Source organism: Pteropus medius, unplaced genomic scaffold (assembly GCF_902729225.1).
Source record: "Pteropus medius unplaced genomic scaffold, Ma_sr-lr_union100, whole genome shotgun sequence".
Classification (NCBI taxonomy): domain Eukaryota; kingdom Metazoa; phylum Chordata; class Mammalia; order Chiroptera; family Pteropodidae; genus Pteropus; species Pteropus medius.
Genome location: NW_024340692.1, coordinates 12252646 through 12277135, shown reverse-complemented (window position 1 = coordinate 12277135; position 24490 = coordinate 12252646). Strand labels below are relative to the sequence as shown.

Sequence of the window (24490 nt, the reverse complement as noted above, 5' to 3'; positions counted from 1 at the left end):
GAAGATGGCATTGGCACACGAGTATATAGATCAATAACACAGAGTAGAAAATCCAACTATAAATCTAACTGCATCTGGAAATGTAATAGATGATAAAGGGGGCATCTCAAATCAATGGAGAAGGAGACCTTCTTCATAAATAGTGTCGGGGTAAGTGCGTAGCCACTGGAGAAAGATACAATCATATCTGTTTCTCCACAAAAGATGAATTCCAAATAGATCAAAGATTTAAATTAAAAAATAATAATAAAACTAAGTAAATACTATAAGAAAGTACGAGCAAATTCCTCCATAACCAAGGAACTGGGGAAACTTTTCTAACTAACTCAAAATCCAAAGGCAATAAAGGAAAAGACTGAAATTTGGATTATACAAAACAACAACAGCAACAACAAAATATTTGCATAACAAAACATCATAATCAAAATAAAAAGACAAATTACAAACTGGTAAAGAAATATTTCCAATTTATATTATAGACAAAGGATTAATGTCCAGTGGTGTGTTCTGGTGGGGAAGGTGAAGAAGAGCCCTGATTTATAGCATTTGCCAATTACCATGGGGTAAACACTCTCATCACATGTTTTAAGTTGCCAAGATGACATAATCTGGACCAACATGACATCAAATGGCTCATAAAATTCCTGAAAATTTAATGATCAGCACTTGTAAGCCGGCACTACCCAGTTTAACATACCACTGTAAATATTACAAATACATAAAGTACTTCAAAAGATGGAGAGGAAAGGAAAAAAATGAAAATAAAGGGCCCTTAAATATATGAAAACTTATTGAATCATACTTATAATAAATGCAAATTAAAACTATAGTGGGATACAAATTTTCAGCTACCAGATTGGCAAAAGTTTGACAACATAATGTATTGACAAGGTAGTGAGAAAAATAGTCACTCGTATTTTGCTAGTGGGAATGCAAAAATGGATAATTCATGGAGAAAGAAATTTGGCAATATCTAGCAAAATTTCATGTAAAGAAATCCCACTTCTAGGAATCTATCCTAAAGATACACTGGCAAAAATACAAAAAGATATATACATGAGGTTATTCAATGAACACTATTTGTAGTAGCAAAAAACTGGAAACAACCTCAATGTCCATCCATCACAGAATGGTTAAACACACAAGGACCTGCTCACATGCCTAGAATACTACACAGTTGTAAAAAGTGAGAAATATCTCTATATACTGCTAGGGCATGATCTCCAGTGAAGAAAGCAACATGGAAAAACCAAAGGTAATATATTACCATTTAACTAAAGGGGGAGAAGAATATGAATCTATATTTTACAAAAATAGAAGGATAAAATAAAAACAATTAAAAAAACAAAACAAAAAATTTTGTTTTATTTAAAACAAAATTTAAAGACCTGATTACCTCTAGCGGGAAGAGAAAATGGGGGTATACAACAAATTCAAGTTTTAAAAATGTTTTCAAAAGTAGGCCCTAAAAGTCAAAGGCAAACGAAACTAATGAACCTGGTTGTGTAAGGACCTGGTTCTATTTTTATAAATTGGCATTGTTCTCTAAATACTTTGTAGAAATCTAAGTAGCTTCCTTTGGTACTGAGGTAACCTATGTTCTGAAGTTTTCTCTTGGAATTTTCCATACCATCTCATATATCTAACTTTGGTATTCCTTCCAGGCAACAAATACCATAACCTCGGCCACGGAACATAATTCCTTGCCTATTTTCTCCTAGTCTGAGGCATCATTTGGTCCTTTGAGACAAAACGACTCCCACCATAGCACTGACTTCCCTCCAGAAAAGAGCCACCATGTTATTCTCCTAATAATGCCCCTTCACTTGTGAATCTTTGGTTCATCCAGGGCATTTCTGTCCCCGGACCCATATACCTCTGAGGGTATTTTTCCCCCTTGACATTTAAGAGTTTTTTGGGTCACAGGATTTGGAGTTGCACACAGCTAAGTTCGACTCTTACAAGCTGACTAGCCTTGCTTATGAAAAAGGGGGAGGGTAAAACCGATATTAAGGGGTAGTTATGAGATTTAGATAAAATTATGTATGTAAAATGCCAGGCATATGCTAGGTTCTCCTTCTGCAAGCTCTGCTTTCCGCCTCTTCTTCCTTTCCATCTTCTTTTCATTCAGTCTTTCTTCCACATCCATTTTTCATTAAACAAAATAAATTAGACTAGGAAACTTTTAAGGTTCTTCTTAAACCCTGAGATCCTTAGAAACTGATGGAGTGCAACACATTTAGATGGGGGCTTGGCTGCTAGGATTAGAAATTCAAAGACGGGTATAGTAGATATGTGAGTTTAGAGGCCAATGGTAATTTTAAGTGAAGAGTTTAAGATCTAAGAAAGTACAAGGGAAAGGCTTCCTTGGCGGAACTATTTTAGGATATCAATGATACTATAAATATTATTGTCCTAGGGTGGGGAGAAATAGGGAAGTGAGGGAAAGAGGTAGGAAAAAAGGAAAAGTGGAAAGTAAGGAGGAGATTAAAAAGTCAAATAACAACTAGTGTTGGTGAAGATGTGGAGAAATCAGAATTCTCATGCTCTGCTGGTGGAAATAGAAAATGGTGAAGTCATTTTGGAAAACAGTCCGGCAATTTCTCAAACAATTGGATGTAGAGTTACCATATAACCCAGTTCCACTCCGAGGAGTATACTCCAGGGAATGGAAAACATGTTCACACAAAAACTTATACATGGATGTTTATAGCAACATTATGCCAAAAGATGGGAACAACTCAAATGTACTTCAAAGAATGACTAGATCAACAAAATATTCCAAACAATGGAAGTTTATGTGGCCATAAAAAGAGATAAAGTACTGATATGTGCTATGACATGGATGAACATTTAAAACACTGTGCTAAGTAAAAGAAGCCAATCACAAATGACCACATATTATATGATCCCATTTCTATGTAAATCCAGAATAGGAAAGTCTATAGAGACAGAAAGTAGATTTTTGGATGCTTGGGGTTGGGAGTATGAAGGGTGGAGGAGGGACAGACTGGTTATAGCTAAAGGGTACAGAGTTTCTTTTTGAGGTATGAAATTCTTCTAAAATGGACTATGATGATGGTTACACACATCTGTAAACTACTAAAAAACATTGAATTGTACACTTTAAATGAGTGAATTGTTGATGTGTGAAATATCTCAAGCTGTTTTAAAAGTCAACATAATTCACTATATTAACAGATTAAAAAGAAAAACCATATGATTTTCTCAATAGATGTGAAAAAATCATTTTACAAAATTCCACACCCATTTATGATTTAAAACTCAGAAAAATGGGAATAGAAGGAAACTACCTCAATTCGATAAAGGGCATCTATATAAAAAAACCTTCTGCACAGCAAAGGACATCAACAAAATGAAATGTAGCTTATTGGATGAGAGAAGATATTTGCAAATTATGGCTCTGATAAGGGGCTAATATCCAAAATATATAAACAACTCTTACAATTCAATGGCAAACAAACAAACAAACAAACAAACAAAAACCTTAAAAGTGAGACGCATTGGTTAATCTAAGTGTGGTCCATCCATATAATGAAATGCCATTTAGTGACACTCAGAAGAAGGGAGGAAGAAAACAGAAGGAGGAAGACTTTTTATACTGATATTAAATGCATTCCAAGATGTAGGCTAAATAAATAAAGGAAAATATGATCTATCAGGGTGATACAACTCTAAGACATTAATATAATACCTTTACATATAGACAGGTGAGAAAGTGTTAAAATGAGAAAATGTAGGACATAAAAATATATATGTGTGTTCTTTTTATGCACATGCAGAATATTTTCAATGACCACATTCTAAGCCACAGCAGGATTCAACAAGATACCAAAGAACTTATAATATATAAACAAAAGGATGAACAAAACCTAAAGCTAACATCATACTTAATGGTAAATGTATTCTCTCAAATGTAGGGAAGAAGACAAGGATATCTGCTCTTAGCATGTCTCTTTAACAGTGTGTTGGAGGTCCTAGTCAGTGCAGTAAGGCAAGGAAGATTGGAAAGGAAGAAACAAAACTCTTATTCACAAAGGAGCATGTATGTAGAAAATCCTAAGGAATCTACAAAGAAACTACTGGAACAAATGCGTTCTAGTTGCAGGCTTCAAGGTCAAATACAAAGAAACAGCGGTATTTCTATACATGAGCAACAGACAATTGCAAATAAATGTTTTTTAAAATGCCATTTGTAATAACATGAAAATAAAAAATATTTAGGGGTAAATTTAACAAATTGGAATGCAAGAACTGAATACTGAAAACTACAAAACATTTCTGAGAAAAATTATAGAAAACCTAACTAAATGAAGAGACATAGACATGTTTATGTATCAAAACACTCAATATTGTTACAATGTCAGTTCTCCAAATCATCTGTAGATTTAAATAGCCTAAATCACATCTCTCAGCAGGGGGTTTTTTTCTGGATAGAAATTGACAAGCTGACTCTCAAATGTGTAGAGAAATACAAAAAACTTAGATTAGCCAAAATAATCTTGAGAAAGAACAAAAATGGGGAACTTTACCTGATTTCAAGCTTACTGTAAGGCTACAGTAATTAAACAGTGTGGTGTTGGTGTAAAGATGGGTATGTGATCAATGGAATAGAATAGAGTCCAGAAATAGACTTGTATATAGGGCCAATTCATTTTTTACAGAGGAAGAACGGATAGTCTTTTTAACAATGTTGCTGGAATAATAGGATATTCATGTGGAAAAACATGAACTCAATTTCTCCTTGACACCATGTTCCATAATTAACTCAAAATGGATCATAGACTTCAATGTGAAAGTTTAAAATTATAAAACTTCTGAAAGAAACCTAGAGAAAATCTTTGTGATTTTTGTTTAGGCAAAGATTTCTTAGGACACAAAAAGCATAAACCATAAAAGAAAAACATTATAAGTTGGATTTTATCAAAAATAAAAACTTAGGTCTTATGAAAAACAGTGTTTAGAAAATGTAAAGGTAAGACACAGACTGGGAAAAAAATCTTTGCAAAACATATGTCTAATCCTAAAAGGCTTATATCTAGGATATATAAAGATTTCTTATAACTCAATAATAATAACACACATAACCTGATAACAAAACAATTAGAACAAATGCGTCATCAAAGAAGATATACAACCAACCAGTAGGCACTCAAAAGATGCTTAACATCACTGAGCATCAGGAAAAGGTAAAGTAGAACCACAAGGAGATACCAATATATACCACCAGATGGCTAAAATTAAAAAAAAAAAAAAAGCATTGATGAAGATGTGGGGCAACTACAGCTCTCATAGATTATTGATGTGAATACAAAATGATACAGCAACTCTGGAAAATAGTTTGACAGTTTCTTGTAAAGTTAAATGCACACCTACCATAAAACCAAGCAATCTCTGTCCTAAATATTTACTCAGGAGAAATGTAAACATATGTCCTATATTAGTCTCTGGTTGCCATAACAAAATGACAGACTGAGTGGCTTAAATTTTTATTTTCTTACTGCTCTGGAGGCTGGAAGTCCAAGATTAAGGTGTCATCAGGACTGGTATCTGGTGAGAGCTCTCTTCTTGGCTTGCAGATGGCTACTTTTTTACCATGTCTTCACTCGGCCTCTTTTCTGTGTGCGTGTGCCATCCTAATGGGTGTGATGTGTTGATTTGATTTTTTTAACTTTTTGTTGTATTTGAAAAAATTTTAATGAGTTTATATAATTTTTGTCCCCCTAATTCATCTTTTCTAAAAAAAAAAAATTCATTTACTACATTGCTTAAAAAAAAATTTTCTCAGCTTTTTTCCCCAGTTTTAATGAGGTACAATTGATAACATCACCTTTTTATTTAGTGTTGAGTGATTAATTTTTGCTTGTTTGTTTCAATTAATGTTTGCAGAGATCAGGCACAGTTCTAGGAATACAGCAATGAAAACAACAAGCTTTTACACTCATGGAATTTTCCTGCTAATGGATGGGAGAGAAAGAGGATAGAAATGGATGCTATGAAAAAATAAAACCTAATTAATAATGATAATACAAAGGAACATTTAAATCTGTGGATAATTCTTTTAAATATCAGTATCTTTTTTCAGTCAATGTTGCAATCTCTGCCTCATCATATATTCCCTACAGCAGAATGAGATGACAGGAATGAAATGTAAATTAAAAGAGCTGAGTCCTAGTCCTGTTTCCGTTACTAATTAGCTCTGTAGACCTGGGCAAGTGCTTAACCTTTCTGAGCCTCACTGTCCTCAATAGTAAAATGGATATTCAGCCTGTCTCAGAGCTGGTGGTGAGGCTCTTAGCAGCGATGTGGGCAGGCTTTATAATTATGTAAATGAAGGACTCTGTCTACAAATAATTTCTTTAGGCAAATCTTAAAATTTGAGATTGAAATTCTCTTTACTTAAACTGGCTCAAGTTTGCCCCCTCCCCCCTCAGATTTTAGAGATTGCTATTAACATACTATCATCTACCAGATAACTTTTTAAAAAGTTAATTACTCAAATTTGTCCTAGCAGATAGCAGAAGTGTAATGCCTTGGGCACAGTGAGGATTTGGACGTAATGGGAAGGGCTTCAAGAACAACCTGGTTCCAGGCTCTTGGTGCTTTTAAAGAAATCACCTGTACAGAAGGGTGGGTGAAAGGACCCTTGAGACAAACCCTGCTGGTTTTTTTTTTTTTAGGCGAGGCAACCTTTGGTTGACCTCACAGATTGCAAGGACCTTGTCAGCTGTCAGCTTACAATCCCTCTTATTTATTTTTTTTTTTTTACGCTTACAGCACCTGGTCTTCCTAGGTGGTCTCCCATCCAAGTACTAACCGGGCTCGATCCTGCTTAAGCTTCTGAGATCAGACGGGATCGGGCTTGTTCAGCGTGGCATGACCATAGACCCTGCTGGTCTTTACAGTTTTGCCTTGGGCTTGTAGTTCACTAGTCCAGAGAACAACACAGACTATGTGGATAAGCAGATGAAGAATATTTCTCAACAGCACTAATCGATGAGCTAAAAGGAGAAAGGTTAACTTCGTTAAAATCCAATCTGTCCTAAAGATCTCAGGTGATTTCCTCCAGGAAAGGTGCACAATGATCAATGGAGCCCTGCAGTGGGGTAAGAAATTATCACAGATCAGGAGGAGAATTCTAAGCTGCTGTGAAGGTCCTGCCCCCAAACCAAAATCAAATTGAGGGAAGGGAGAGTGATGCAAATAAATCCAGGAGTCATAGAGCAACTGATAAAGGGGACCTGAAATAGAACAAAACTTGGTAATGCCTGAAGCTCCAACTCTGCATTCTGGTTAAAGGCTGCCCTTCAGTGGTGTCTTGCAGTTCCTGAAACAAACAGAAGGAGGCACCATTTCTGTATTCTTCCAGCTCTAACTGCTCAGTAACGAAGCTCCTAGTTATAGGACTTACCACTTTTATTTCATTTTACAGTTTTAAGAGTACTTTCTCATTTGATCCTTACAAGAACTAGGTCATGATTAGGAGCAGGTCCTATTATCCCCATTTTATAGACAGAAAACTGAGAGGCAGCAAGTTTGAGTGACTTATTCAGTGTCAGACCATTAGGCATCAGAGCTAGTTTTTTGACTCCTGACACAGAGTCCTTCCCACACTGCTGTTTAGAATAAAGGAGGGTTGTCAGATACAACTGAGAAATAGACCAAGATCCAAAAACTCCCTGACAAAGGGTTAGAAGTTCCACATAGAAGATGACCTTGGGAACACTACTGCTCTTAGGATGGTTGGAGGTCAAGTTGAGCCCACTCCTAGGTTTTGAACATATTACAGTTATCTTTGTTGGGTCATTCTGTGGTCACGGCCATGAGTTGGTCAAGAGGAAGGAAGGTTATAAGCAGAAGTAAGTTGGGCACCTGTCACTTTTCCGGCTCATGCCTCTCTTCTCAGGGGCATGAAGACATCCAAAGTAACCCTCAGTGACCACAAATTGGGAAACCTGTAATATGATTGCTCTTGATAAAGGCTGAGAAGTGCTGTCAGAGATCTAGGGTGCCTAAGTGGCCTCTGCTTGTAAGGAGCCTAATATAGAAACACAAGAGTCTCTGAATCAGTGTAAAAAATTGGCAAGAGAATGTTTTCCCATGTTAGTGTGCTAGTTAGCAATTGTTGCAATAATGTTTTGTAATAACTATGCTCATATCTCAGTGACACACAACCAAAACCATTTATTATCTTGCTTACAAGTGTATAAATTGGCTAGCGCCTCTGGATTAAGGCTGCAGGTCTAAACCAGGCTACTCCCTGGTCTTCACCATTCCAGGCCCACTGGCTACAAGGGTGTGGTTGGTGAGTGACATAAGCACAGAAGAGCAAGCTAGACCTCATGAGCACATGTTAAGCCTCTGCTTGTGTTACAGTGTCACTAACAGTGCATTGGCCAGAGCAAGTCATGGATACCAAACAGGGAATGTACTCTGTACCAATAGGAGGTACTGCAAAATCATTTAGTAAAGGACACAGATGTAAAATTCTAAAACATGGAAGGAGTGCAGCATTGAGAACAATGGTCCAAAGAATCACAATCAGTAATCTGACAGTAAACATTATTTTGAATAAAGTAAAAAATTATAAAACAACAGCTAACATTTATTGTCTTATCATGTGCTAGGCACTTTTGTTAAGTACCTTGCATGTATTAATTTATTTAATCCTCACAATAATCCGATGAGGTAGATACTGTTATGATCCATATTTTTTTATAGATGAAACAACTAAGGCACAGTTGGGTTAAGGAAGAATTAAGATCACACAGTAGATGGCAGAGGAAGACAGTGACAATTACATTAGAAAGGAACACTGTCCATTTCCTCTCTCTTTTGTGTCTCTCCTGCTCTTCCCTGTCCCTCCTCAACCTTGTCCCTCCCTCCATGTGCCTTGTCTTAGGAAATAAGGACATCATGTCACTCAAGCCAGACCCTTAGCATCATCCTTGAGGCCCCTCTCACTTGTCCCTGCCCCATGTATCAGTCATTAGGTTCTGTTGTCTGTACCTCTTAATTCCTCCCATATCTGCTTCCTCCTCTTCACTCTCTGCTATTGTCCTGCCACTTCCTTCCCAAAGAATCTCCTGTCCTCAGTCCTGCTCCCTTAGCATTGCTACCAGAGGGATTTTCCTAAAATTGCAGATCTGAGCAACTCATTCTCCTGCTTTAAAAGTTTCCAAATTCCCCTGAGCTTTTAGGACGAAGTTAGCTTAGTATTCCAGGCCCACCATTTTCTGGCACTCAGCCACACTTTGCTCTCGCCTACCACACTACCAGCAGGGCCTGTGCAGTTTCATACCCTCTTGCCTTTGCCTGTGCTACACCCTCTGTCCTCATCTCTTACTCTTCTTCTTTATCAAATTCGCATTTGTTTAGACTCTTATCTCTGGGAGATCTTCTTCAATTTATTCCATAGGCTGATTAGATGTCCCTTCTCTCTGTCTCTAGCAGACTCTGCCCTTACTTTGTGGCATTTACCAGACTACATTGCAATAATGGATTCCACTGTCTGCAGGGCAGGGCCTAGGAATCTGAATTTTAAACATTTCCTGAGATGATTCTGACTTGTACCAAGCATAAGAACCACCACAGCAGACAGGGCAGTGACCATGCTTTCCTGTACCCCTATCATTCAGCACAAAGTAAGCACACAGCAAATGTGGCGAATGTATTGTATTTGGCTGCGGAGATTCCAGATGCCAGCAGATGGCGCTATGTCAACATAAATGCTTTTCCGTGAATGGCAGGAGGAAAACAGGAGGTTTCCTTTTACTGGAATTCAAGCCTCAAGTGCTGCATAATTGAATTTATTTTTTTCCTACTCAGTGCGTCTACCATTGTCCTACTTGTAAAAGTAAATTGGCTTCTGAAGGCATGAAGATTTAGAGAAGAAAAACAGGTGGAAGGAGACTGGTCACAGAGAAGAGCTGAGGTGGTAATGAAAGAGATGGAAAGGATATTCTAATTACCCCTATTTCATCCTTGATGATGGAAAGCTTTCCCAGTGAGCAGTAAGTGTTGTGAAATTACCCAAAACATTCAAAAGAATATGCCATTTCAGCAAGAGGGTGGAGCCATCCTGTAATTTCTGTTAGTCATCCACTGTTTCCTTTGTGCACTGTCAAACGCCTGTGTGGCTAACCTTCTAAAATTGTTTCCTTCACAAACCAAGGTCTGAAAGCCCAGGTCTTCCTCCTGGGCTGAGTACTTTATTCTCCTGAGGAGGTGGAAGCAAACTCACAGTCTAAAGGCCAGGGGCCCCAAGAACATCTCTTCCTCCCCCTTCCAGCTTCCCCTCTCACCCCCTCCCCCCGGGCATCCATGTGCACATGACTGATAGGGCTGGCATGGAGTACTGGGAAGGCTATCAGGCTAGGCCAGAGCTACAGGCTGAGCTGTTTTTCTCCTAAGACTGAAGAGCTTTAAGCCAGAGGCCCTTAGGAGGAAACCAAGGGAGGGGCTTGCTGCCTTCCCAGCTCTAGGCAAAAGGAAAAGTGTAATAGACACAAAGAAGAAAGGCAAAACTCCTGCTCTCAGCCCAGGGGTTTCCCTTATTGGGAAGGTATGATTTAAAGATGTCATACAAATTAAGAACAATACATGGTAGAAATAACTTATCAAGTTCAGAATGATGAAGTATAAACTAGATGGAAGTGCATAAAAGTAATGAGAGATTCAGTTGCTTTTCCCTTTCTTTTTATTCCAAGCTTGGAACTTCATGGCTTGCTCCTGGTCACAGCTGCAGGCAGGGGCATCCTCCCAGGTTCTCCACATGTGGTTTGGTTGTCTTCACAATGAGAGGTTAGCCCACAGCTACCTCTGGTTGGGGTCAGTGGCCAGGAGGCTGAGGAGCACCAAGCAGGAGTCTGTCAGGTGGCAGATGTTCCAGTCTTTATCCGATGTCCCTTACCCCAGCCTGGGAAGAAGGGCAGCTCTGGGCCTGAAGGAGCTGTCTCTGGAAGCAGGAGAGCAGAGCCTGCCGCAGCTGTGGACAGCACCCATGGTCAATGGCCAGACTGAGCACTCAGCCTCAGAGGGTACATTTTGCACACTGTGGGCAGCCTAAATGATAACGGCAGAAACACCAGCCATATCTCTCTCCAGGAAGACGAGAGCCTCATTCGGGGGGCTGAGGTGAGAGTAGCCAGCTGGGGGTAGGTTCCAGGGGCCACAGAACACATGTCACATGGCCAAGGAGACAGATCTGGTTCATTTGTCTAGGGAGGGCCACCTGGAGGGAGGAGGGGAGTCATCCAGCCGGAGGCCTCACTCCCATAGGATAGGCCCTGGCCCACAATGCTGGACTGAACAGGATACTAGGACTCAGCTTCAGAATGGCTGAGGACCAAGGAGGGGCTGACTTTGCCTTTATTTGCTCCAAATAGGGAGAGCACATTCTTCAGATCAGAGAGAGGCAGACCTACTTCCTCCCAATGAGTAGGGTGGCAGTGCTTCTTCTTAGAAGGGATCCCACCATTGGAAGGATGGGAGAGAGGAGCTCTCTTCCTTCTATCCCACAGGCAGTCTAGAGCAGGTGGCCCTGCAAAATGGAGAAATCTTCAAGAGAAACCCCCTTTTCTCTGTCCCTTCTTCTCAAGCCACAGGAGGCTTAGAAGCAGGCGCTGCTGGGAAAAAGCTGTGGCCAGATTCTTTCTGCCCTCGAGGCTGTAGAAGATAACAGGCCAAGGTCAAAGCTACTCTGGGCTGGGTCCTTAGCTGGAATGAGGATAGGCCACTGGTTGCCCAAAGGATTGGGTTCATTCTTGGAGAGCTGGGTTTATGAGGAGGGATCAGGGGACCCTGCTCTCTGCCACTGCTGTTTTGAGCCCAGGACTAGTACCTCTTCCTTAGATGATTGGTTAGGTCCCAAATGGAACTCTTTCGATCCCCAATCTGCTCTTCTCTCATATTTCTCAACTCAGAACTGGTACCATTGTGTACCAAACTGTTTAAACCAGAACATTGGGCATGATCTTTGATTCAGCCCTTTCCCTATGCCTTCATATCAAATCTATTAGCAGGTGTTATCATGTCTAGTTCTTAAACATATCTCTAGTATGACTACTTCCCTCTCCACTGCCACCACAGTAATCCAAACCATCATCATCTGCTACCCAGATAATGGGAGGAGCCTCTTTATTGATCTCTTCACTTCCTCATTCAGCAACCTTCCTCCCCAATTTACATATCACCCACCAACCAGTAGACCCACCCTGTAATTCTTGGGCACAGTACCTTGGTTACTTCCTTCAGACCACTTGTCATAAGTTATATATTTATTTTGTTCATTTTATTGTCTGTCTTCCCCACTAGACTGTGGCACAATGGGGCAGAGAACCTTCTGTTAAGTGTATCATTGTATCCTTCCTGCCTAGCACAGTGTCTGGCACAGAGTAGATAAATAAATAGTTTTCATTTAGCAATAATCATGCCTCAGATAAACCTCATTGGCTTCAATACTGCCACTGTGCAAAGCCACATAAATACATAGTTTTTAGTGGGAAGCATTAAGCCAAAGAGTTTAGGTTTAAGTCAATAAGCAATGGGAAGTCTTCACACATTTCAGAAAAAGGACTGATAAAACATAAGGACATGTTAGGGGGGGAATAATGGAGGCAAATGGATGGACATTAATTAGAGTCCTCTTTACTAATAGCTTCCCAGTTGATAGAGTCTAAAGTAGTGACATAGAAATCGAGTAAAAGGGACAGGATCCTAGAGAGAGTTTAAAGGAGGAATTTCTGTCTTTATGAATGTGTTGAGAAGAAGAGAGAGGCATTGATGTTGTAAGTCTGGTGAACCAGAAAAATAACATTACTTCATCTCTTTAAAAAAGAATAGCATGACTAGGAAAAACCTCTGATCTTAGTGGAAAATTAGTTGCTTTTAGACATTTTGAGTTTGAAATGATAAATATTTCTGATGAGCCACTGAAAACAGCCAAACTGGAAAACTTTGACAATTTGGTCAGCCATGAAATAGTCATGGGGTTTTTTATTCTTGATTTCCTTATCTGTAAAGTCAAGGAATTGAAATAAATTCTATAATTCTAGCAGAAAGGAGGTAGTTAAAGCTTTAAAATTTTAAACCCTGTTAAACAAATTTTAATGACACAGCCAAATAATTTTGAACTATAATTTTGTCACATCAAACATGACCATAAAAAGGTATGCCATTATCTATTGAATATGAAAAGATTTTAAGTATATGAGTACCTGTCATAGCCCATTTAATTCCAACTTATGTATACTTTTCAATGTTTTCCAATTTTTATATGGCAGCATGTAGTACTTCTATAAACAAACAAAAAAGTAGGACACATTTTTTTAACAAGAAAATAAAAGACTCATTGTGTTAACTTCTGAATGAATATCTTTGAAGTGAGCACTTGCCTTTACACACCAAACATATGTAAGCACAGACGTTACTAAATGTTCCCAGAAATCATTAGAAATTTCTCTCCAAGAAGTACACATATGTTGATGTTTCTTGGAATTTCTTGCAGCTGGTTTCCCTTCTCTGGTTTCAGATCGTCTTGGTCCCAAAAATCACTGCGCCGGAATTATACAATAAGCCCATTGTTCCAATATTTCTCCCTGAAGGCAAAATTCAGGGATTTGTCCTTTTTTTTTATTATTATAGTCCCAGACCTAACTATTAGCTATTCTTCGCAATGTGGTTTTGATCTCTTCGAGGACTGTCACATCAAAAATGTCTTTAATGAGTTCATTCTGTTATGGTAAGGCTTTCATTCCAGCAGCAACCAGCTTGGAAAGATAGTGATGGATGTTGGGGAGAATACAGCAGGAGGAGGGGAGTAGAGAATAGTGCCTGCCAAATTGAGAGTGCTCTTGGTTATTAGATTGAAGTCAAATGTGAGTGACTAGGAAAGAGAATGGTCTGGAAATAATGACATTAAGGAATAATGCAAAAAAACTGAATATATTTCACCAGAAGAACATAGTATGTTAGATCTTTGTAGCAAGAGAGGTTAAATTTAGTCATAGAACCAATGCATTTTCATAAGAGGGAGAAAGAAGTCAAGATGATATACAAAGAATTTTTAAACAATTAGAGTTATTGGGGAATGGAGCATGTTGCTCTTTATGACATAAGCTGTTTATCCATATAAGTTTTCAAGAAGATCCTGGAAGATTGCTCTCTGGAAATGGTACAGAGAGCTATATGTTGGATAGAGCATTGGACTTGGTCATTTCTAAGATCCCATCAAGCTCTGAAAACCAATGATTGCACAATAATTAATTAACTAGCCTATAACCTGATATTGATTCCACAGATGATATATATTGTTTTTTTAGTTACAGAGTAATTATTTGGTACTTCTGTGCTGTTTCAGAGGTACATTTTTTCAGTGCCTCTAATTGCATTGAAAACTTAGGTCTCCATAATATAGAACCACATTAGACTCTTTGATATATTAGTTGTGACAGGCTAGGTTATGTTGCAATAATGAGCAACCCCAAAATCTCAGTAGCTTAAAACAACACAGGTTTATTTTTCACTCAGGCTACATGTCCATGGAGGATCTACTGCTGCATTATATTTGTCTTCGCTACAGGGCCAGGCTGATGGAGCACCTACTAAATGGAAAAATGCTGCTCGCCATGGCAAAGGGAAAGAGGAGCTTCAGCCTGAAAGTGACACATGTAACTTCTGCTCACATTTTATTGACCAAAGCAAAACACATGGTCACATCCAAAAATCAGGTGATCAGCAAGATGCATATGCCTTATTTTAAGAGGCAAATAAAAATGATTTATAATGTAAAGAGCATATAATCTGTAATTTTAAAAAACTTAGATGTTGATAGAATTTTTGAAATGCTTCACTGGAATTTGGGAACAGTTTATTCTTTGTTCTCTTAAGTACTTTCAACATTATTGCATAAATCAGCTATAACTAGAAGATATAGACCCCAGAGTAAGATGTAGTCTAACTCAGAGGTTAGGATAAGACCACCTTCTGAGATAGAAACTTACAAGCATCCATGTGTCACAGACGGGGTTAGTTTTCCAATACAGAGCATTGTAACAAGTATGGATTCCAAGTGTGTGAAGATATTAAAAGCCTCATCCTTGGGTGGCTGGACAGAGACTTGGCATGGTAAAACTCCTGAGCCTATTGTCTTTGGTAATAACCAGCCTCACTCTTCTATTTCTGAGTGCAATTTGTAATAATAATTACAAATATTATTATTTTATATGTGTGATTGAGAAACACCGGCCAGAGCAATGGTTAGTATATGCTGTTCTGGAGACTGATACTGGTCTTTGAGCAAGTCTTAACCAACCTAGAGAAAGTGAGAAAAATAAGGATTATTTCACAAGTGCAATAGATTGAATGTTTATGCTCCCTAGAAATTCATATGTTGAAATCCTGATCCAATGTGATGGTATTTGGAGGTGGTGACTTTCGGAAGTAAGAAGTGTAAGACTGTGGCACCTTCAGGAATGAGATCAGTTCCCTCTAAGAAGAGGCCAGAGAGGTAGCTTTTCTACTATGTGAGGACACAGCAAAAAGATGGCCATCTGTAAACCAAAAAGAATGCACTCATCAATAACTCAACCATGCTGGCATCTTGATCTCAGACTTTCAGTTTCCAGAATTGTGAGAAATAAATGTTCGTTGCTTAAGCCACTCAGTCTGTGGTAATTTGTTATAGTTTGCATAAATGTTTTCGATTCAAAGGGCTGTATTTTACTTTGGAATTATGTCCTTACTGGTTTTAGGAGAAAAAAAATGTTTTAGTAAATTAAAAATATGCCAAAATACTGCTTATCACCTCTCAGATTGGCAAAAATTCAAAAATTTAACAATATACTGTTTTGGTGAGGCTGTGGAGAAAGAGGTACTTTCATGTTACAAGTGGGAATGCAAAATAATATGATTAGTATGAAAGGAAATTTGGCAATATCTAGAAAAATTACGTATGTATTTACACCTTGTCCCAACCATCTGCTTTTAGAAATATATCCCGAAGTTATACTAGAAAATTATAAAAATATGTATGAGCTGAGCTATTAATTGCTGCAGTGTTATAATAGCAAGACACTAGAAATGTCCATTTTTTAGTGGGCTGTTGAATAAGACATGGCCTATTTACATAAAGGAAGCTATGAAAAATGAGAAATAACTTTAGGTACTGCTATGAAAGTGATTTGTAGTATATATTTTTGCCAGTTGAAAACCAACATGAAGAAAATCATGTGTGGTACACTACTACTTATCTAAGAAAGCTGAAGGGAGAGAATAAAATTATAGATATATGCTTATATTTTTTAAAAATAAGGCTACTAATATAAAGTAATTAAAAAATAATAAAAATAAATTAAAAAATAAGGCTAAAACAAAAACTTTTAAAACAATCAGCCCACTATAGGAAAAGGGAAGGGACAGGGTACAGAGGATGGAGTCAGTAGCTACATTTCTCTTTAAAGACTATGTTTTGTAAATATGACTTGTTTTATAAATTTTACATAATTATGAAATAAAGTTAGTTAAAAAATTAATTCCTAAAAATTGGAAGCAAAATGAAAAAAGTAAGTCTAACTCTGCATTGAGTAGCTGGCATAACCACACAGAGAGGAACTATTTCTAGGACTTCTAAAAAAACAGTATTTTCACTATATATCCCTTGTGGTGTATATCCTAAGGAATAAAATATATATTGTAAACTCTTTTCTGTAATCATATTGTTGGTGGTAGTGTTAGTACTGTTGTTTTGAGACTATTTTTTTGTGTTTTGTGGGATAAAGCAATTGAGAAATTATGTTGGGGTACTTGGGAATCAAGATTTTCACTAGGGGAGCAAAGAGATACAAATATAAGAACAATGAGGTTAATTTAAATACCTTGACACTGAGTTTGAATTGACTATACTATGAACTCGTATATACTTATTTTATCTTAAAAAAGAAAAAAGTATTTTCCTGCTCTATTTACTGAAAAAGCCTAGAAACAAAGACAAAATAGCAGAGTGCCCAGATTATGGCCTCTAAATACCATTTCTCGCTAAAAGAAATCAGAGTTTCTTGGAAAAAATGGCTGATTCCAGATTAGGGACAGAAAACATACAAATTGAGCCTGGAACATCATGATATTCAAGAAAGCAAGAAAGTTATCAAGGAATACTTGAGTCATGCAAAAAGGTTTATCAATTCAAGAGGAAGAATAAGCAGGAAGCTGTAGTGCCTTTTGCGACCTACTCTCAGAAGTCATACTATCACTTCTGCCATATTTTATTCATTAGAAATGAGTCACTAAGTCCAACCCATACTCAAGGGAAGGGAAATGAGGGTCCACCCATTGAAAGGAGCATTAAAAAATTGCTGGACATATTCTAAAACCAACACAATTGGTCTCCTTTTTTTTTTCTTTTAATTTTACTGGTCTGTGACCTCCTAAAGTGATAGAAACTCTAGTCTCAGAAACCTATGTTTTTTAAAAAGGTATAAAAAAGATTGCAGAATCAGTTTTAAACACATCGAAGGACCGTACCAACATTTAACTCATGAGCTTAAGGAACCCTAATAGTATGTAATAGTAAATTATTTTTAAAGGTGAAAATGATCTATTGAAACAGTTTGAAAGAAATATAGAAGGATAAAGATTTTTATGTAAGAAAATACTGAAGGGTAGGGTAAATTCTGAAGAGTAAATTCATTTGCAGTATTACTAAAAATTCTCAGTGGTATTAAAAGAGAGCAGATATATATGGGATTGTTACAAGAAAATGAACAAAGGCCAACTCTTAGTTTCTCATCTCTCAAATATCCCCAGGCTCATCATAAGCAGAAACATTCATAGTAGGCTGGATACAATCCTGTAGTTTCCTTTATAGAAAACCACATCTTGTGCAAAATGCATGTATGATCTAAACAAAGACACTTTTCTCTCCTTGCCTCCCAGACATTCACATTGGTCTTGGAGCAATTCTAGATGCACTGTGTCTTCCTCCATCACATCAGAGAATCTCAAACAGTAGTTCCTGGACCCCATGCAGCATGATCACCCGGGGTGCTTATTTAAAGACACATATCTAAAGCCAGCGGCACATCTACCAAATCAGAAAATCTTAGAGTAGGGCTCAAGAATTTGAATCTTTAATAAGATCCCTTGGGTGAATTTTTTATATAAAAGTCAAGAACCACTGGATTAGGCTGCAAACATCCTGAGAACAGGGTCTGAGTCTTACTCATCTCTGCAGTCTTTCACCTTGTCTCTTTGCACATTTCTGGCACAGCTAACCCTAGTACTCTAGTAGTTGTTAGATAAATGTTTATGGAATTGAATTAAGTTGGAAAAATATCCACATATATGAAGTTTTAACTCCATAAAGTCATGATGTGATGAGACTCTTTGGCCTTGTGCAGGTTTGATGAGGTGATCATGTATTGTTTTTGCCTGTTTAGCATCTGTTACCTCTTGTAATAATTAATAAGATTTTAATTTTCCTTAGCGGACCCATTCCTCTCTCATGTTCCATCCTTGTAGTTGAAGAGGCACTGATACTACTTTCTCTCCAAAGTGGTGACCCAGGTTTGGTCAATCAGAGAACATCTTCCCCCAAACTACTGAGATTGTTTCAGAAATGGATATGTGATCCTATGAGACTTCTCCCCCAGATTTGCTGGTGCCATTAGAAAAAAGGTGGCTTCATGCTGAGTTTACTAAGCTGGTGGAACATGAGTCTGGATTTTCTAATGACCATCTTTGATTCCACCTGATCTACTTTCTGTATCTATAAGATTTGCCTATTTGGACACTTCATATAAATAGAATCATACAATATGTGGATGTGTGTGTGTGTGTGTGTGTGTGTGTGTGTGTGTGTGTATGGCTTCTTTCACTTAGCATAATTTTTTCAAGGTTCATCCATGATGTAGCATGTATCTTTATTGCTGGATAATATTCCGCTGTACAGATATACTCCATTTTGTTTACCCATTCATTAATTCATAGGCATTTAGATACCCCTTTACTGTCAATAGATCAACAGTCTTTTATATGGCTAAGTATATCTAAAACAGTGAAAGAATTGTAATATAGATGGTTCCGAATCAAACATTGGAACATGTGATTTGATGAGTGATGAGTGTGATTTGATGGAGACGGTTAATAAACTACGGAACTAAAGACAGTACTAGAAAATCAGGAATGTAACATTTATGTAACAATGCCATATTTATGTATTAGGCTTCAATTCACACTTGAAGTTTCATAATTATAAATCTTAGTGTTTCATAATTATGATACGATGGCTTCAAGATTGGGCAACTGGAGTCTCAAAAATTCTGCTCTAAGTGCTTATCACCAGCTGATCACCCACTTCTCTTTAACTTTTATAGTTAGTGAAGATGTTTATGTTTGTCTGTAAACTAAGACTCAAGTTCCTTAACCTGCCCTACTCCTAAAGGCTCTGAAACAAGCACACAACTCAAATTTTATCAGTGTTTTTACTACTAACAATTATAGGAAAACAGAAATTGAATGTCACAATCAGTGGGTCTCCAAAAATCACCAAAAAAATCTTTAAAAGCATTAGTTATGGTTGTCTCTGGTCATCATCTAAATATAAACGGGACTTAGGCCACTGTCTTCCAACTCAGTATGGCAATCTTCCTAGGTGTTCCCTTGGGAGAGGGGGATCTGTTCATAATAGAGGGGCTAGACTACAGAACCTGTGTTTCTTAGAATTCCACAAGTCTATAATCTCCATTCTCCAACAGCTCCTCAGTTAACACCTTTTGCAATACGTTTAATCAGGTGGAGGAAAAAGAGCATAGACTTTAGAAGCCAGTCAGACCTGGGTTTGAAACCCAGCGTATTAATTTTCCATACCCGTGTAACAAATTACCACAAGCTGAGTAGTTTGAACACATATTAGTTATCTCACAGTTTCTGTGGGTCAGGAGTTCAGGCATGGCTTAACTGGGTTCTGTGCTTCAGGGCCTCATAAGGTTGTAATCACGGCGGTGTCAGCTAGGAAGGGGTTCTCATCTGGAGGCTCAGCTTCTAAGTATTGACTTTAACTACTTGAGTGTATAAGTTTATGTATTTTGTCAAATTTGGGCAGTTTTGCCTACTATTTCTTCAAATATTCTTTCTGCTTCTTTCTCTCTTTTCCTTCTGGGACTCCCATTATGTGTATGTTGGTACACTTGAAGGCGTCCATACTTTTTAAATTGTTTTTAAAGCTTCTCAAGGTGTGGTCCTTAGGCAAGAAGCATCAACTTACCTGAGAAGTTATTAGAAAATGTAAATTCTCAGGTCCGACCCCAGATGTATTGAAGAAATTCTGGGATAAGGCCTAGCAATCTGTGTTTTAATAAGCCCTCCAGATAATTCTAATGCACGCTAAAGTTTGAGAACCAGTGCTTTAGACAGTTTTGAGTTGTTGATTTAGGCTAGCCATATGTCTTTCAATTAATTAAGTAATTAATTCTAGTCACAGTTGTTGAACTCTTACTAGGTTCTAAGCAATGGAGATACAATTATAAGACTTTCTGCTCTAAATGATAGGATATAGTCCTTGAACTTACTGGATCATAAAGCATTGTTAGGAAGGCTGCCACATAAGCAGGTTATGAAAGGATATATATACATACAAAAAAATGTAGCTGTGAATAGTTATTGTGGGAGCCCAGAGGAGGAGCACTGGACACAGAAATTCACCCTAAAACTAGAGCAGTTTAAGGATTAGTTCCAGGCAGAGATGAGAAAAAGCCCTTAGAACCATTATGGTTTGAGCAAAGGAGATGGTGCAACAGCAGAGTAGGTAGAAGTAGGGTACTGAGCAACTTTCTCTATGGACTGGGAAGAATCCATTTCTACTCTGGCCCCTAAATCCAATTCCCCTTTGCTGAGCCAAGTATGCTTTTATCCTTATTAAAATGGAAGTATTTGTGGAAGTGATTACAAGGCAAGGTGTATGACATTTATCATTTAGTTTAAAAGAAGAATATAAACAGATTAAAAAATTTGTGATGGATAATTTCAAATATAAACAAAAGTGGAAAGAATTGTATCATAAACATCTGAGTCATCATAATATAACTTTTGAGCTAGTTGGTATGAGGACCAAATAAGATCATGTATATACAGTCTTGATCTCAGTAGGCTTTCAATAATGGCCTCTATACCAGTCAGGGTTCAATCAAAAAAGCAGAAGCACTCCCTAGAGGTTTAAAATAAAGATTTGACCTATCTCACAGTCTGTGTGAAGCTGTTGTCTTTGTGCCTGCTGATGGAGTCCAAAGTCAGTAGCTTGAACTGGAATCTGCATGTCTCTCACCATCTCCAAGCCTCCAACTTCAATGATGTGAGTGACCAGCATAAACGGTATTGCCATGTGGGGTAGATGCATAGCTGGCCCGGTAGTTGGAATTGTTGAAGTAGGATCAGGTGCTAGGTGGAGGAGCTATGGGCCTGGCTGCTACTCTATGCCATAAGATCAGCATCCAATAAGTATGTGAGCTTCAAGGAGCCTGATACCCTTACAGTGACTTTCCTACATAAAAAATATGAAATATGGCTGTGACATCACTTTTGCCTTCCAAATTTCATGCAAGATGTTTCTTGTGGCTTGTTAACTCAAAATTATGTAGGGTAAGGAGTTCAGGGATATGTAGTTTCCATTATCTATTACTGAGTATAACAACCACCCCCAACCCCATAGCTTAAAACAGTAATAGTCATTTGTTTAACCCAGAAATATGCAATTCGGGCAGGACTCAGCGAAGATAGCTAATCTGTGCTCCATATGGCATCAGCTAGGGTGGCTCCAAAAATTGGTTGGGCTGGCTAGGAACTGGAATCATCTGAAGGCTCATTCACTCCTATGTTTGGTAGTTGATGGTAGCTGTTAGCTGGAACAACTGGCGCTCTCTCTTTCTCTCTCTTTCTCTCTCTCTCTCTCCAATGTCTCTGACATGGCAGGTGCATGGTAGGCAGATTTCTTATTGGAGGTTCAGGGTTCCAAATATATATGACGAGAGAGAGAGAGAGAGAGAGAGAGAGAGAGAGAGAGAGAGAGAGAGAGAGAGAGAGAGAGAGAGAGAGAGGAGAAGGACGGAGGGAGAGGGAGAGAGAGATGGACCTTCTATTTTGGTTCTGCTATATATTAGCTATGTCATGTCAAGCAGGTTATTTATTGACTGAGAATCTCAGTTCTCAAAGTTAAAAAATCAGAACTTATTTTGGGGTTGGTTGCCCAGAAGACCCTGGCGCAATAATTGCAGTTTATTTAGGAGTTAATCCCAGGAATTATTAGAAAGGAGCTGAGGATACAGAGAAGGGAAGAAAGCCAATAAAAAATACCTAATCAAGCAGGTTACCCCTGAGGGCAACTGGAGCTAAAACTTTTGGGAAACCCTAGGGAAACACAATAGAATCTCAGAACTATCTCACCCATGGGTTGAGAAAGCTGGAATATTTATACATCAACTCCCATCCATCATTGTTTGAAGACTCTGGGGGCATTAATTCTCCAGTACCTTTGGTCTGCTACGTTGCAGGCAAATGGGAAAAACCATCAGACAAAGAGATGTAGGTGCTGTTAGTGGAAAATTGAAGAGGTGTGCACTGAAAGTAGTAGAGCTGAAGGGATATGAACAGGGCACCAACAGGTTTTGCTGCACAGAGGATATTAGTTGTTTTTTAAGGTTGAGTAATTAACACTCCTGGTGTGATGGCTCCTTTCCTTGCTTTGGCATCCCCCAGAGCAGAATTTGAGGGAGGACCTTACAGATCCTTGAGCTTTCAACACACTCACATCACCACTGTTAATTTCCAAAACTCAGTCTGAAAAACTGGCAATAATAGACATGGATTACACATGGACTTCAGGCTAATTCTGTTAAAGTCTACCTACACCTCTAATTACATGTCACTGTATAGGAGGTCAGATCTTCCCAGCGGTTCCCTATAACTGAGACTTATCCACATAAGGCTAGCAACCTTCATTAGTCTTACTCAAGTTACCACCCCTTCCAGAATTACTCCCGTCCCATGTGTTCTGGAACTCACGATCTGGTGACGTTGTCCAAGAATGGCTGCAAAGCCAGGTTATTGTGATATTGAACTCCTAAATTTGTGGTCATTTGATAGTTAACCGCACGTTTTTGAAGGTTTTTGAGCAGAGGTGTAACATCCAATCTTTGGTAAGATGTTGGTGTGCAGGATTAGAAGACAAGAAAGAGGGAAAAGTCTGTGTGTGTGTGTGTGTGTGTGTATTTGTGTGTGAAGTTATTACAGCTACTCATTTTGAGGTACGTGAGATGGGAGGACCTGACTTGGCGTGAATATAAAGGAAGGGAATGATGTGAAAGGGACAAAGCGTGGTGCCTCAAAATAAAATAAGCAATGGCCTAGTGTCCGAAGACTGGAGTCCCAGTGTATGCTGCCACTGCCATCTTTGTAGTGTTCCTCAAGCCTTTCTCCAGTGTAGGGGGAGAATGGCAGTACTTCGTAAGATCACGGGGGTAGCGGGGAGCCAGCGGACAGAGCTAGCAGTGCGCTCAACGTAAAAGTAGAAATTCTCCAGTTTCAGGGAGGTGATATCTCCAGGCGCCAGCCCCAGGAGAAGCGCAACATTCCAAGGTGAAGATGATAAAACTGTCTATTAGGCCCTGTTTGATCTGAGAATTCCCCGGATACATTTATCTTTGTACAAAATAGTAACAGCTAACTTCTGCTTCTTGTAATCTGCTTACTAAAGGATGTAGTAGGAGGCTTTATAAGCTGCCTCCTCTAGAAGCTTGGGGCTGATCTCCTCTAACCCTGTGTGGTAGAGAGTCAGTCGCTGGCCGGCTAATAAAGGCTCATAATTAATCTCAGTTGGTTCTGTAAGTCTTAGAATCGTTCGCGCCATAACATTTGGAGGCCCCAGCGAGATCCTCCCCAGAGAGAGAAGAGGAGTTTTCTCTGAGACCCACAACCCCAGTCGCTCTGGGTGGGGCACGACCGCGTCCAGGGGGCGGCCACTGAGAGATGTTCCTCAGCCCCAGATGTCCGGAGGCCCTAAATCAGAGAGACCGGTGGACAAACATTTCTGAAAATTGGACGCGAGCCTTCTGATCCAGTCTCACCGGTGAGTTAGTCTAAGAGTCCTGTTAGACCTGTTTCTGTCTGTGGGCCCTAAGAACTAGTGGAAGGCTGGACGCAGCACAACTTCACTAGTACGGTCAGGTCTGAGACGTCACACCCTAACCCAGTACCTGTTTCAGTTTCGGTTTCTGATACGCTAGCATTTTGTGTTACCTGTAGTCTGTTTTGTCTGTCTGTATTGTGTATGTTTGTCTGGACCAGTTGAATGTACTGTTACCCTCTTATTGCCTTGGTCCTCATAAGTTTACTTACTTTGGTTTCCGTCAAGTTTGTCTCATTGTCTGATCGTTCTGGTCTCTGAATGTCTCTTGTGATTTTTCTTGTTATTCATTTTAGTTTA

The 24490-nt window shown here is 38.6% G+C and overlaps 1 non-coding gene and 1 pseudogene across 1 annotated transcript; both read right to left on the bottom strand.

Annotated features, from left to right (window-relative positions):
- Window positions 1–6789: 6789 nt before the first annotated feature.
- LOC120596784 (uncharacterized) lies at window positions 6790–6909 on the bottom strand (annotated as a pseudogene).
- Window positions 6910–12360: 5451 nt separating this feature from the next.
- On the bottom strand, window positions 12361–12500 carry LOC120598653 (U4 spliceosomal RNA). The gene has a single exon (XR_005651690.1). It is a non-coding gene; the product is annotated as a U4 spliceosomal RNA (small nuclear RNA).
- Window positions 12501–24490: the final 11990 nt, after the last annotated feature.